This window comes from Canis lupus, chromosome 14 (assembly GCF_048164855.1).
Source record: "Canis lupus baileyi chromosome 14, mCanLup2.hap1, whole genome shotgun sequence".
Lineage (NCBI taxonomy): Eukaryota > Metazoa > Chordata > Mammalia > Carnivora > Canidae > Canis > Canis lupus.
In genome coordinates, this window is record NC_132851.1 from 57,518,147 (window position 1) to 57,533,531 (window position 15,385).

The 15,385-nt window shown below is 33.5% G+C and overlaps 1 long non-coding RNA gene across 2 annotated transcripts in view; it reads left to right on the forward strand.

Annotated features, from left to right (window-relative positions):
- Positions 1-12,301: 12,301 nt before the first annotated feature.
- The window catches only part of LOC140604141 (uncharacterized), a 67,395-nt gene continuing 64,311 nt past the window's right edge, over positions 12,302-15,385 (forward strand). For both annotated transcript variants that reach the window (XR_012007170.1, XR_012007169.1), the window contains exon 1: positions 12,302-12,405. This is a non-coding gene — a long non-coding RNA (uncharacterized lncRNA). The remainder of the gene's footprint in view (positions 12,406-15,385) is intronic.

Sequence of the window (15,385 nt, forward strand, 5' to 3'; positions counted from 1 at the left end):
TAATTATGTGAAAGATTTAAAGTCTGTGTATAGATTCATTTTATTTTTGCTTAGCCGTGAGTGCATAGTTGTACTAGTAGCAAATGCTGGATAGACTACTTCTTCTCCATTGAATTGCCTATGATTGGTAGGTTATTGTGTAGATCTATTTGTATTGTGTAGATCTATTTGTATTGTGTAGATCTATTTCTGAGTTCTCTATTCTGTCCCACTGATCTATCTATTCTTTTGCCAACATCACATTTGTCTTTTATTCGCGTAGTTTTATAGTAAGTCTTGATATTGAGTAGTGTCAGTCATCCAAGTTTCTTCTTCAGTATTGTGAGAGCTTTTCTGTGTCTTGGTTCAGTTTTTATCATGAATACTCCATTTGTTTCCAAAATTGCATTGTATATTTTCTAAATCACACTCTGTCAAATTTGAATATTTGCATGTTAACAATGAATTTTTCTCATAAGGTCATAGGATTGGATATTTGCAAAACTAATATACCTTTGCTCTGAATCACTGATAAAAATGCAAAAAAGGAAGGGATCTTATGCCCATCAGTGGATAAATAATTGTTGGCCCTTCCTCTAGAGAGTAGTTCAATTCTCTATATTTAACATTTGTTGTCAATAGACTAGTCAGACAATGGAAATTATAGTCATCTATACATATTCGTGACAATTTTTTGAAGATTTTATTTATTTCTTCATGAGAGACACAGAGAGAGAGGCAGAGACATAGGCAGAAAGAGAGGCAGGTTTTTTGGGGTGCCCGATGAGGGACTCAATCCCAGGACTATAGGTGAAGGCAGACAGTTAACCACTCAGGTGTCCCAGATTTGTGACATTTACCAAGAACAGTGTCACCCGCCTAAGATTCATGAAGCAGGGATCAGATGTGGTTTTGTCCATCACTCTACCGATAAGGCATAGTATAATTCATGGCATATAGTAAGTACTTGACGTTTGTTGAATAAGCAAATCATCATATAATTGAATTTTTCCCTCTAAACTGGGATATTAATGACTAATATAACAATAAAGTAAGTAGTGACTGGAGTTTATGAACATCTTTGTTGGTAGGAAGGCCTTCATGATAAACTATGCTTTTATTCAGTGCTGTATGTCATTTGAGTAACTTCTGGAAGACACTAAATCTGAGATTAGGTGGGTAAAAAAGAAAAATATAAGAAGCAAAAGACAAACCACTTGTCCTGGATTTTTTTTTTTTTTGTCAAAGCTTATGGGAAAATCTTATATATTAGTTACAAAGAATTGGAGTTTAAGAAGTTAACATGAGCAGAATATCAAAATATACATCAAGATATGCTATTCTTGGACCTAGGCAAATACATAAGCAAGCAACATGTGTCTAGAAAATAACATTGTTTAGTGGAAATAGTATGAGTTCAAGACGTTACTTGTAATTAATTAGCTGTGAGATCTCAACCTTTCCATCCTCTTCACACTTTGATCATATTATAAATTTCATGAAATTTTTATAAAACTGAATAGGACAATGTATATGGAGTACATAGAGAAGTTTCTGAAAATTAGAAGCCATTCAACATGTACTTACAAGAGTCTCAAACTCTACTGACTGAGCCAGCCAGGCACTCCCAATTTATACTTGTAACTTTCTCATTGTTGGTCTCCAAAGTCAGATTTATGTCTCTCCAAATCAGATCTATGCCTTCCTTCACTCCATCACCCTACACAAGCATTCAAATTATTTCTGTTCTCTACCTTTCTAAACCTGAATAGTTATAATACTAGTTTACAGGAAAGTGAAACTTATTCATAATAACCACAGTTACAAGTAGTGTTCTAACTTAGTTCTGTTGACTCCCCAAAATATCCACAAGTGAATTATCCTCTTCCCCTGTGAAGTTTATATGGTCCTTTTTTTTTCTCCATTTTTCCCAATGTTAGTGATACCAATGAACTATGAAATGGGCTCTGAATCAGCAGGCTAAAGCAGATAGGAAGGACCTTAGTAATATAAAAAATAAATTATTTTCTGAGTCCTCAGAGGATATGAATTTTCCCAAAATAATATTTTATATCCTAATCTATTATACAAGCTTCTGAAAGTCCTGAAACTATTAAGTGATTAAAATCACTGATGTTAACATTTCAACTAATACGTAATAGTTGAAAAACATATACATAGTAACTGAAAAACTATTATGGTCACATAAAATAAATCACTCTTAATAGAAGTAAAGAGAAGAGAAAACAGATGTTCTTATTATGAAGAAGTTTCCATTTTACATTTTTGATTAACAGATTAGGATAATTGATCTGAACCAATTATCAATTAAAAAAATAATGGCAAATGCATCAGTTCAAATTACAGATAAATCATAGTTGCTCTATTCAAAAGACAGTAGCTGAAACTTAGAGGAAAGAGCTCAGGTATTAAAGAAAGAAATACAGATTCTTAGACTATTCTAATTCTGCCACCATGTGCTGTGTGATATTGGATAAACTAGGTAACCTCTCTGAATAGCAGTTATAACATTCATGAAATGAGTACAGTCTCAACATGATCTCAAATGACCCCTGTAACTGCGATTTCCAAGTAATATTTTATTTATTCATCTCTTTTAAAGCTTTTTATTTAAATTCCAATATATAAGTGATGAATCACTAAATTTTACACTTGAAACTAATACTACATTGTATCCAAGTATTTAAAAGTTTGTTTCCTCTTTAAAATCAGCTATAACACAATAATAATAATAATAATAATAATAATAAAATAAAATAAATCAACCATAACAAAGAAGGAGAAATAAAATCTGCATAATAGTCCTTCATTCACAAGGACATTGGAATTTAAGTAATGTTTGTAAAAATGTACTCTAAAATCTGTGACATTATTATTAATAAATCAGACTGGATTTTAAATATCTGTTCTTCACCAAGACTACAATGAATTTAATGGTTTATTGAAAGGCATACCCATTGGACTGAGATTTAATCTTTTTTTAAAGAAAATTGAGTAAAATATAATCTCATTTTATGTGTCTAACCAAGTTGTTGTTTTTTTTTTTTTAATTAAAATTTCCATGGAAGTGGAAAAGGAAAAGGAAAGGACAGAACTTAAATCACAGTTTCAAGCTGACCATGAATTTCTGTTTCTCTTGATTGTGTTTGTTCTTTTCATTTTGATTTGAATATTTACTAAAATGTTTCCTTTGAATCATTTTTACGGATTATAAACTCATCACAAACAATCTCAGTCTCTAATTCAGTGCCTGCTTCATTTCCCTTAATTGCATACTACGCTTTTATTAGGGCAGTTGGCTATGCCCTCTCTTGCGTTCTTTGAATCATTCCTGGAGAATTTCCAGATCATTCAGGCCGCCCTTCCCCAGAGCCTGTCTTAAGATTGCAGTTGTTCGCTGATGTGTGTTGGCACAAACTAACCTTTATTTTGGGAGCTTAGGCCAAGCCTATTTCTCATCCTTCTTTCAGGGATTTGTTGTCAGGATTGGTGTGGACTATAGAGCTTCCTTAACAAAGTTCAAAAAAGAGCCTGAACAAAAAAAAAAAAAAAAGAAAGAAACAAAATTGAACACTTCTTATGCAGGTGTCCCCCCCGCCATTTTGGTAAGTTTGGGGAAATCATGGTCAAACAAAAATTTAAGGTTTAGTCTGAGAATCAAGAACTCCGTTTCTTGATTTTTTATTACATGTACCTGATTTTTTCATTCCAGTGAGAGGATCGAAGCAGGTGAATTGCTTTGGTTTCATAGATCTTCAAGGAAACTTAAGATACGTCAGAGAACTAATAATGAAGCAGTAAAAATGGAAGGAGGGTATTATTCATCCTCATAATTTAAAATTCAGTGATATTTTTATTCAGGTGTTTTCAATGCACATTTAAATAAATGTAAGTAATATGACCTGAGGTATTTGAAGTGCATTTTCAGCTGGAAGCAGAGTGATTGACTATCAATATTTGAAGTATCTTGTTTTACGATTCTCTGGCATTGTCATATTATTTTCATTTTGATATATCTTATACCACAAGATTTACATAGTTTAAACCTACTTAGAAAAAGAAGAGATATGTCTATGCTAGAGTGTTTGACATTAACAGGATAACAGCCCATGCTCAGGTCAGGCTTATTATGGTCCAGGCAGTGTACGCCACGCTTATGCATATAGCAACTGTATACGGTGGCATGTATTCCAGATGCAGAAACTGAGACACATAGAATTTAAGTAACTTGACCAAACCATAGTCAAAAAAGTGGTCACAAAGCAGTTAAGTTCCTGATCACTTCCCAGCCTCACTTTTCATGACCACACACATACATACACAGAGCTGAGCATGTATGTATGAAAAGGCTTATTATCTTCACATTTAATGCTTAAAATATAATTGTGACTGCAAAATGGTAGACACACACACACACATTTTTCAATGACACACTTTCAATACCTATGGATCTTTCACATAACAATAGCATCTATGTGTGAGTATGTTTGTCCATACAAATGCATGTGTGTGTGTATGTATGATGGCTTAGAGCAATTGGTGGTGTTCTTTGGGGAGTTTACCCTTAATGAAATAACAAACATAATGTCCCCTGACAAATACATAGGCTCACACTCCTCTGGCTTTTATTCACTCTAAGTTTACCCCATGAGTCACTTTTCCTGCCATTCTTACATCACAGCTATTCTGGGATTTACTTGAGCCATAATGATACCTAGAGTTACACAAATTTCTTAAGGACTGAAGTAGATCAGTAAGGGGTCATTATGTTTGCTATATAAGAGAATGAAACTGCACTGTGCTGAGTAGTCATTTTGTTTTGTCTTCTGATTTGGTATATTATGCATTTTTATGAAAGAATTGCATTATTTTAAAGTTTCAGAACTTAATCTATTTTTGAAATAATAAACCTAGTACCTAGTGTGTAAAAATGACAGACATTCAAACCATTTTAATGAATACATTAATAAATAGAAATGAAAGTATGCTTAAGACAGTATTAAAAAGATGAATAAAACATAGCTTTATGTTTATAAGTACAGTCAATATCATTACTGGGCTAGGATGTACCTGGGCCAGAATCTTCCTTTGCTTATGTTCAGAAAGAAAGATCCAGACAAAAGCAGACATATGTAAACTCTGCTGTCTGTCTCCACTGGTGGAATGGAGTGACACTGGATGAATTAAGAGAAATCACTTACCAGGAAGACACAAAATCCAGGCTTGTGTATCTTCTGGTGGTCTACATAATCACATAAATAGTGAACAATGGCAATTCATTGCAGGTGAATACCAACCAATAAAGAATAATAGAATCACAAAGATACCACTTTTGTACCATCATAATTTTTCAGGCAAACAGTTTCAATGGACAGTGAAACAGGATAGTCACATAGTTTTGAATGTCTCCCCATAAAGTCACAACTAAGTATGGAGGGAAAGTGCAATGTTTCATTGAAGAAACTTGGTAGTCATTGCCAAAAGTGATCTATTGCAACACAAACAAAAATGCAATAAATTGTTATCTTGTATCCCCTGATGCAAAGTCCTAAGAAGAACATATTGGTTCTGTAATATCCTCCCAAACACAATTGCTTCCTCTAATCATAAGAAAACATCAGATAACAATAAGTAAGACATCTGGGCTACATTCTTCAAAAGTTACAACATAAGGCAATGAGTAAATAACTCCTCCAAATGAAGGAAAGACTCAAGAAACATGATCAATAATTAATATTTTATTCTCAAATAGGGGCAGGATCAGGCAAAAGCTTCAGCTCTACAATAAGTAAGTCATGGAGATGTAATGTATCCACAAAAACATAGGGAATTAGTCAATAATATCGTGACAACTTTGTATGGTGACAGAGGTCAACTAGAATGATCATGGGAGTCATTTCATAATGTATAAAAATATGGAATCACTATGATGCATCCCTGAAACTAACAAGATATTATGTCAATGATACTTCAAAGAAAAAGGATGAATTTGAGATAATTGAAGAAATAATGAGTTATATATTAAATAATATTACTGGGTAAAGGTTTAATGTGCTAAGTTAGATCATTTTATCACAGCTATAAAAGGAGTGTAATGTTGAATTATTTAGAGGAAAACACCGTTACATCTGAGATTAACTTTCAAATAGTTTAGGAAAATATACTATGTACCTACAAATTAAAAAAAAAAAAACGAAATGTAATCTGGGTTATAGATGTTCTTTCTATTGTTATTGTTACTAATTTTTAAGCTTGTAGCTATTTAAAAATAAGTATTTTTGTTACAAATGAAGAGGTTATGATAAATATATATCATCTCAAAAGAGATGAAAGATAAGCATATTAGGGTACCAACGTTTAATTTAAAATGTATTGCTCATTTGCAATGAGATTTGATACAAAAAGATAATACCAATGTGGAATTGTCCAGAAATCCGTGACATGTTGAAATCCTTAACCTCCTGGCAAATGTGTTAGTAGTTTGCTTCTTTGGCTAGTCTTCATTGCAATGCCTTTCACTGTTATGACATTACATCATTTACATTTTAGTGCAGTCCACACATAAAGAACACTCAATAAATTATAGAAATGTGTAATTACCATAAAATTACTATAAATTCACATAGCACCAACTACCTTATACCAGATACCAGGAACTATGGAAAAAATGCCATAAAAATAAGCATTGTTTTTCTCCTAATTGTAGGAGATATTTGTAAGAGTACTTAAAAGCTTTTTTTTTTTTTTTTTTTTCCGGGTCTCTACTTAAATATCACCATTTCAAAGAGGACATTCCTAATCACTCCATCTCTATTGGCCACAAGTCTGGGTCCTTACCCACCTTTATTTTTTCTGAGCACACATCACCATTTGACCCATTAAGTATGCAATTCTTTGTATTTTTATCCTTCTTTTATATCCATTAGAATATAAGCTCTGTAGAGTAGGAATTCATTTATTTTCTTTAACATTGTATCTTTGACACCAAGAATAATTGTCAGCAACATAGTAGAAAGTTTATGAGAAATATTTATTGAATGTATATTGAACAAATTAAATGTGTGGCAAGCAATTTAAATGTGCTATAGATTATTGTAGTTTAAAGTAGTCTTAAGATATAGTTGTTTGATAGCTATCGGAATCTATGTATGTACATATATATGTTTATATGTATATACATTTGTTTATATATTTGCTTATATATACATATATATATGTGTGTGTGTGTGTGTGTGTGTGTGTTTCTTGATATAGAGATAAAAACATAGACCAGAAATTATTTCCTTCATACCTCTGACTCTTCTCAAAAGTTTCTAGGAGGAGTGTCTGGTAGTTCAGTAGGTTAGGCAACCAACTCTTGATTTTGGCTTGATCTCAAGATGATAATCGAGCCTCCCGTGGGGCTCCATGCTGGAAACTGCTTAAGATTTTTCTCTCTCTCCCTATGCCCTCACCTTCATGCACAGGTACATGCATTCTCTCTTTCTCTTGGTCTCAAAAGAAGAAAAATAAGTTTCTAGGATTTTTTTTTTCTTGTTTTCTCAAGCAGACTATATTATGCAAGAGAATAATAGAGAAGAACTAATATTCCTTGGCTGTCAGTCTAAAGAGGTATCTTGAGTTTCCATAAAAAAAAGTAAAAAAAAAGCATGGATGCAAACCATCTCAGTTTTGAGAACAGAGACAAATACTGACTACCTGATACATTCAGCAACAACTTAAATTTTTAAAAAAAATGCTTAAATGTCACAATTCTTTAAAAAAAGTTTTTAAGTAATTATGAAATAGTTCTTTTAACTAAATTATGTGTATTTTACTTAATGCACTATACTGGCAGCTTTTTTTCCCCCCTAACCACTTCATAATTATATCACAGTACTTTCATCAAATTTCTAAGCATTCATTTTTCATTTATGAAAATCAACTTCTGTTATTTCTTAGTATTTCATATTCTCTGTGTTGATGCTTATTGAATTGGCAAAACTACATGATCTACTAATCCAGTTACTCCAGTAAAGAATAATGTTAAATAGAATGTTGACATGAAAAATATAGATTTGAAACAGAATTGAAAATAAATATTCTATCTGATACGGTAAGAAACACATGGCTCATGAAACTATTCCCCTAGCACTAAAATAAAGTTTTTTTACATTCTGCAGGGTGACAATATATTTTGAGGGTTAAAACTTAGTACAGAAGGCTGAGATCTGGAATTTTCTTTCTAAAATTACTTTCCCTTAAATGCTGACCTCTGTTTTATGGTATATACTAGCATTTTACATAAAGTGTCAAAGTTTTACATCAGTAAAACAACATATTAATCACATACACAGGCTGTTCAGAAACAGATCTTCATTCTACACTACTTATTTCAACTTTATAAAGTCTGGCTAATTTTTAAAAGATATTCTATTTAGATTAGTAGAGCAGATAATATCCATTTATATTGCTTTTCCTAGCTTCACAAATTCTATGTTTGAAGGGAATTCAGGAAGGCTATATCCATATCTTATGATGTTGTTCTGCTGGCTAAAATTTGATTAAGAAAAAAAACTAGGGGGATCCCTGGGTGGCTCAGTGGTTTAGCGCCTGCCTTTGGCCCAAGGCGCTATTCTGGAGTCCCGGGATCAAGTCCCACGTCAGGCTCCCTGCATGGAGCCTGCTTCTCCCTCTGCCTGTGTCTCTTCCTCTCTCTCTCTCTCCCTGTCTATCATGAATAAATAAAAAAGAAAAAAAAAGAAAAGAAAAAAAGAAAAAAAAAAACTAGGTTTACTTGAAAAATACTGTTTAATCCTCATATTCAACTGTATCTTCAAATGTGCATTGTATATTCTACTGTATATATTTTTTAAAATAAATGCATAGGTTTTTTATAATTTTCTTAATAATTATACACTTTAAAAATAATTAAATACTTGATAATTACATACATTAGTTGAATATCTAATACCAAACTGCAACAAATAAATTGATGTTTTTAATAAATGCTTGGGCTATCATTAACGGTCTGTGGTAGGTCACATTGCACTTTGAAAGTTCCATTGTGTGGAAAACCTTCCAGCACATTGCGTTATTTTGATTGTGTCATCATTAATTTAGCAAATGACTAAGTCATATGCTATGAGATAATGCTTGCTTTTAATATAGAAGGAAGGAAATAGCTATTTTCTTGTTTCAAATTATGTCAACACAAATTCAAAATGCATATACATATGTATACATGTTCTGAAGTACCCTGATGTTGGAAAACAAACAGCAAGTAAAATTACCCATTTTTTATAATGCCATTTCATATACTTACCAATAATCTTGTTACTCAAAAACAGTCATGTGTCATAAGTTTTATCTTCATTAAATAGAATTTGATGCTATGAAACAGGTTAGTTAGGCAATTTGACAAGGGTTCTAGAGGGCACAACTGGGCTTGACCCCAGGTCTTTTGAGGAAAATGTAATGACCACCTGTAATTCAACCAAAAATTTTGTTAGGTAGAAGACAAAAAATGAAAATATGTATAAGCAAAATGAAAGTGTTTATGTGTAATGGAAGCTGAATGTTAAGGATTGAACCCTAGTAGGCTCCAATTTGAGTTTATGCATGTTTCTGTAGGTATGGTGGGATAGGAAATTATTAAAATGAATACAAATGTTATTTTCTCCAAATTTTAATCACAATCAAGCTTCTCAAGGAACTTAAAGCATAATTCAAAAATTAATATAAAATAGAAAGAACAAGATACTCCAGCAGAACAACCAAATGAGAGGATTGTCCAGTTTATATCATAGCTACTTATAACATTATAGTAAAACAAATACTATTACAATGGTGCAGGAATGGACAACTTACCTATCCACAGAATCAGATCAGTACTTACTTATATGAAAAATTTGTACATATACAGCTGGCACTGCAGATTATCAGGGCAATAGTGGATTATTAAGTATATGGTGTTGGATCCATTTATTACACGTGGGGAAAAATAGGACACTCATTATAACATAATAATCAATTCTTATTGAATTACAATGATATATTTAGAAGGCAAAATTTGAAAACTTATGAATAAAATATAGAAGACAAGATTTATTAGTTCAGCAAATGAAAAGCTTTAAAGGTCCAAAAGCAATTAGGCAAAGAAAAAACTGATAAATTAGGCAACTGCAAAATTAAGAAACTAAGAATGAGATTTGACAAGGAAAAAGTCTGGTCAATATATTAACAATATACATAATCAATACAAGATTTAAATACCAAAACTTTGAAGAATCTCTGCAAATCACTTATAGGAATAAACAGTTCAATATAAAACATAAACAAGAATCTTGAGGTGATTTTGACAAAAAAGGAAAAGCATATCATCAAAAAATATATGAAAACATCCTCAATCTCATGAAAACGATTGGGAATGAAAATTCAGATACTAGGTAGAAACCACACCCAATTGATTTGACGATATCAAAAGCAGAAAAGGTTGTGGAACAATGGAAATTTCAGAGACTTCTGCTGTATGTTTAAATCTATGCAATAACTTTGGAAAACGATTTTCATTTTTCAGCACAACTGAGCGTGCCTGCATTTATGGCACAGTATTGTACTTCTGGGTGTTAAACACATACTGAGATATTTTCCTGTGTGTACCAATTGTGATGTACATGGATTTTTGTTGCAAAATTGTTTTGCAAAATTGTCAAAGAAAATAATTGAAAACAAAATCCCCAAGCTATGACAAGTATGTAATACAAATATTCAGTGTCAAATCACAAACAGAGGCACCTGGGTGATACAGATGGTTAAGGGGACAGCTCTTGATTTTGGCTCAGGTGGTGATCTCAGGCTAGTGAGATGGAGCCTGGCATTTGGCTCTGGCTCTGTGTTCAATGTAGAGTCGGCTTGGATTTCTTTCTTCCTCTGCCTCCCATCCCCACTCATTCTCTCTCTATCTCAAACAAATCAATAAATCTTAAAAAAACAAAGAAAAGCAATTGAAAAGTGGTCTCTGAAACCCAACAGAATATATTATTTAGAGGTAAATAATCCAAAATGCAGGGGAATTTGAAGGAGAAAGCAAGATGCTTTTGAGATCACAAAGAAAACTAAATATTATTTTTTAGTGCCACATCATGAAACTTGAGTTTTTTGCTTTATTGATACATTTTGAACTTTAAAGTATGTCATATGAAGTATTTTGAATTTATAACATATTTCAAAGATAAAATGATTAAAACCTACGTATAGAGGGAGGGGAACAAGCAGACCCTGCTCTGAGCACAGAGCCTGACACAGGGATTGATCCCACAATCCTGTTATCATGACCTGAGCTGAAATCAAGAGTTAGAGGCCTAACCCACTGAGCCACCCAGGCACCCCTGTAACTCCTTTTTAAAAAGAAATGATGAGGAAGACATCAGCAGGAAGAGTAGGAAGCTCCTGACTTCCCCTCTTCTCACGGACACCCTGAGTAAACAGCTACACATGAATCAATTCCATCTGAGAGAAATCCAAAAACTAGTTGAGTGTTTCCTACACAAGGCGTGACTGGAAAAGTGCTCACATTCAAATGGGTTGGAAAAGCTGAGACACACTTCTACCTTAAACCCCATCCTTGGGTACAGAGCCTTATAAATTGAGAGGGAAACCTCAACCCCCAAGTTCTTCTTGCAGAGCAAAGCATTTGGACTGCACAGTTAGCACCCTACCTTTCATGGCTGCCAGTCAAGGGACTGGTTACCAGTTCACCTGGCTCTGGGAGCTGATCAGGCTTTGTGTTTGCAAGTCTCCTGCAGATAATGGTAAACAGAGACAGTGTTAAACAGAATCTTCCAGCAGCACCGGGGCAGAAGAAGCAAGCAAAACGTCAAGGCTCCCAGTGTCTGCCTTGGATGGGGTTTGACTCTATGCTCTCCCAGAGGCTGTCTGAGAGTCAGGCTCCTAATAAGTCTGCACCTGGGAGCTGACTGGGATCCTCTAGGAGCCTGAATGGGTTTATAGTTACTTAGTCTGCCATCTTCTCCTTCCAGCTCACTCCAATAATAAAAGAGTCACCAGCTTCTCGTTAGAAGGAGACTGTCGCCCAGGGGAGAGCTCTCAACATCAATAGCTTCTGGAAGCTGATGGAGCTCTTTATTTTTGGGTCCCACAGAACACACTGCACAAAAAGGTGATTTTATATGAATGCACAAGTGGGTATTCCCCCTGGCTCAGCACAGGGCCAGTAGGAAAAACACCCAGCTCCTGGTTTCTCCCTGAAAGGAAGTAGGCTGTGTATCTGACATCTCACAACTGCTGCCAGAAACGCTTCCAATTAGCTCCTATCTAGGAGCTGACCGGGCAGGCAATTAGTTGTCCCCTGGAGGTCTAATGAGCTTGCAGGAATTTCCCTCTTCGGGGCACTGACTGCACTTGGTAAGCCACGGTCTCCTGGGGACCACTAAGAACAAAGGTTAGGATTTGGAAAAGAACAAAGGTTCTAGAAGCAACAGAATCCCATACCAGATTGAGGGATTTTGCATCTATATTCATCAGGGATATTGGCCTGCAGTTTTCTTTTCTTGTAATATCTTTACCTGGCTTTGGTGTCAGAATAATGCTGGCTTTGTATAGTAAGTTTGGAAATGTTCCTTCCTACTCAATTCTTTGGAAGAGTTTGAAGAGAATTAGCATTAGCTCCTTCTTAAAATATTTAGTAGAGGGACACCTGGGTGGCTCAGCAGTTGAGCATCTGCCTCTGGTTCCAAGGAGTGATCCCAGAGTCTCAGGATCGAGTCCCACATCGGGCTTCCTACATGGAGCTTGCTTCTCCCTCTGCCTTTGTCTCTGTCTCTTTCTGTGTCTCTCATGAATAAATAAATAGAATCTTTTTTTTTTATTAGAAAATAGAAAATTTAGTAGAATTCGCCATCTGGTCCTGGATTTTCTTTGTTGGGAAACTTTTTAGTACTGCTTTATTCTCTTGATTTGTTTTTGATCTATACACATTTTCTATTTCTTCATGGTCCAGTGTTGGTAGGTTGTATGTTTCTAAAATTTGCCCCTTTCTTCTAGGTTATTCAATTTGTTGGTGTATGATGGTTCATAATAACCTCTCCTCGTCTTCTAAAGAGATTTCTGTAGTATAAGTTGAAAAGTTTCCTCTTTCGTTTCTGATTTTATTTGAATTTTCTCTTTTTTTCTTAGTCTAGCTAAAGACTTGTCAATTTTGTTTATCTTTTCAAAAACCAACTCTTAGTTTTTGTTGATCTATTATCTTTTTAGTCTCTATTTCATTGGTTTCTGCTTTAACTTTGGTTTTAGTCTGCTCTCATTTTTCAGTTCCTTGATATATAAAGGTAGGTTGTCTATTGGAGATCTTTGGGGTTTTGTATTGTTTTGTTCTATAGACATTTACTGTTATAGATACTCAGAACTGCTTTTGCTGTTTTCCATTAGTTGTGATGTGTTTTACTATTTGTCTCAATATATATTTTGAATTTCTCTTTTGATATCTTCTTTGACCCATTAGTTGTTCAGGATTTAGAGTCCAAATACTCTCAAGAATCCATATTTGTCCCTGCAGTTCCATGAGACCAACCAAAGTTCTGTTAGGTTATTTTTCCTATTGGCAGTAGTCCTCTGCCTGGACCTAAATCAACGTTTTAAATTCTTGGCCAAGGTAAGAATCAGACAAACCTCCATGAAAAATAAATAAATAAATAAATAAATACCACCATTTAAACTCCAAGAGTTTCTACAATCATTGAAAATGTATGCCTTCTCTTCCTCCTATTCCTTTTGCAAATATCTTATGCCTTAAAAATGAATGGTTTTTATATTTTAAATTATTTTCCTGATTATTCTCAGTGTAATAATTAGCCTGTCACTGATTATACTATCTTATTTTGAAGAAGTCTCAAATCTGAATTTTAAAAACTCAACTCTGATAATATTTTTCTAGAACTGGATAATTTAGAACATTTACATTTATCACATATTTCTCATATATTAAAATGATTAATATGGATTAATTTCCATTACTTTTATGATTTTCTCTCTTATTCTGTGTTTAACCACTTTCTTGAATTGGTTTGTATTGCATCCTCTGTTTTTTGTTACACTATTTTCTTTCTCCTTATTCCTTTTTCTTTGGGAATTTCACACTTACTTATATTCATTAGTAAATTAAAAATTTAACACTCATATTAAACTTAAAATGTGGATGCTATTTGATAGGTGTTCTCAGTCCGAAGCAATATAATGAACTTCAGATTATTTTGTCTGAGTAATTTCTTAACATTCATACTTTGTTCTCTAATGTTTATTTTACATTGATTTATTCATGCCACAATTATTAGTACTAGTCAGTGGTCCTTTAAATTGTTTAGATTTTTTTTTAATTGTTTAGATTTTTCAAACACTTTCTGTTTCCTTTGATCATGATTTTTCTCTCAGATTTCATGGATGAATTTTCTCTTCTTCTTAAATTCATTTTTCAATTTCCTACAGAGATACTTTGCTGGAACAAAAGTAGTAAGCTACTGTACATCTGGAAATATTTTCCCTTTTTTAATTAACTGTGCAATCTATTCATTATTGAATATGTTATTTTGTTGTTTATGCTTCCATTGTTACTGTTAAGGTATTAACAGTCTACTTTCTTTTTTCTCTAAGTAATCTATTACCCCCTCTTTTCTTTTTTTTTCCTTTTTTCCAGGATGCTCTAAAGACCCTCCTGTCTAGAAAATATTTTTTAAGAAACCATTTTATTAGAAAAAGTTTAAAATGTATAGAAAAGCAACATCTACATGCACTTATCACTTGGATTTGCTGTTTATTGATTTAGCCATCTTGTGTCATCTCTATCCACTTCCCATCTGCTATCCTCATCCATGTCCTTTTCATCTTCTGATTATTTTTCAGTTAATCTCAAATATTTTCACATAAATATTTTATATCCATGTCAAAAGCTAAATAATCTTCAGAAATATTTTAAAAATACCTTTGCCATCTAAAAATTTCACAATAGGGACACCAGAGTGGCTCCGCAGTTGAGCATCTGCCTTTGGTCAGGGAGTGATCCTGGAGCCCCAGGATAGAGTCGACAATGGGCTCCCTGCATGGAGCCTTCTTCTCCTCCTGTGTCTCTACCTCTTTCTCTGTGTCTCTCATTAATAAATAAATAAAATCTTTTTAAAAATCACAGTAATTCTTTAATAACACTCCTTAATTCCACAATAATTCCTTACTAACATCAGAAAAGTAGTCAGGGTATAAAATTTCCCCCAAATTCCCCATGACCATCTTTTTTGCTAACAGTTTGTTAATCCGTATCAAAATTCAGATTAGATCCAGAGATTGCAATCTTCACATTCAATGCAACCCCTATCAAAATATAAAAACAACCTTCACA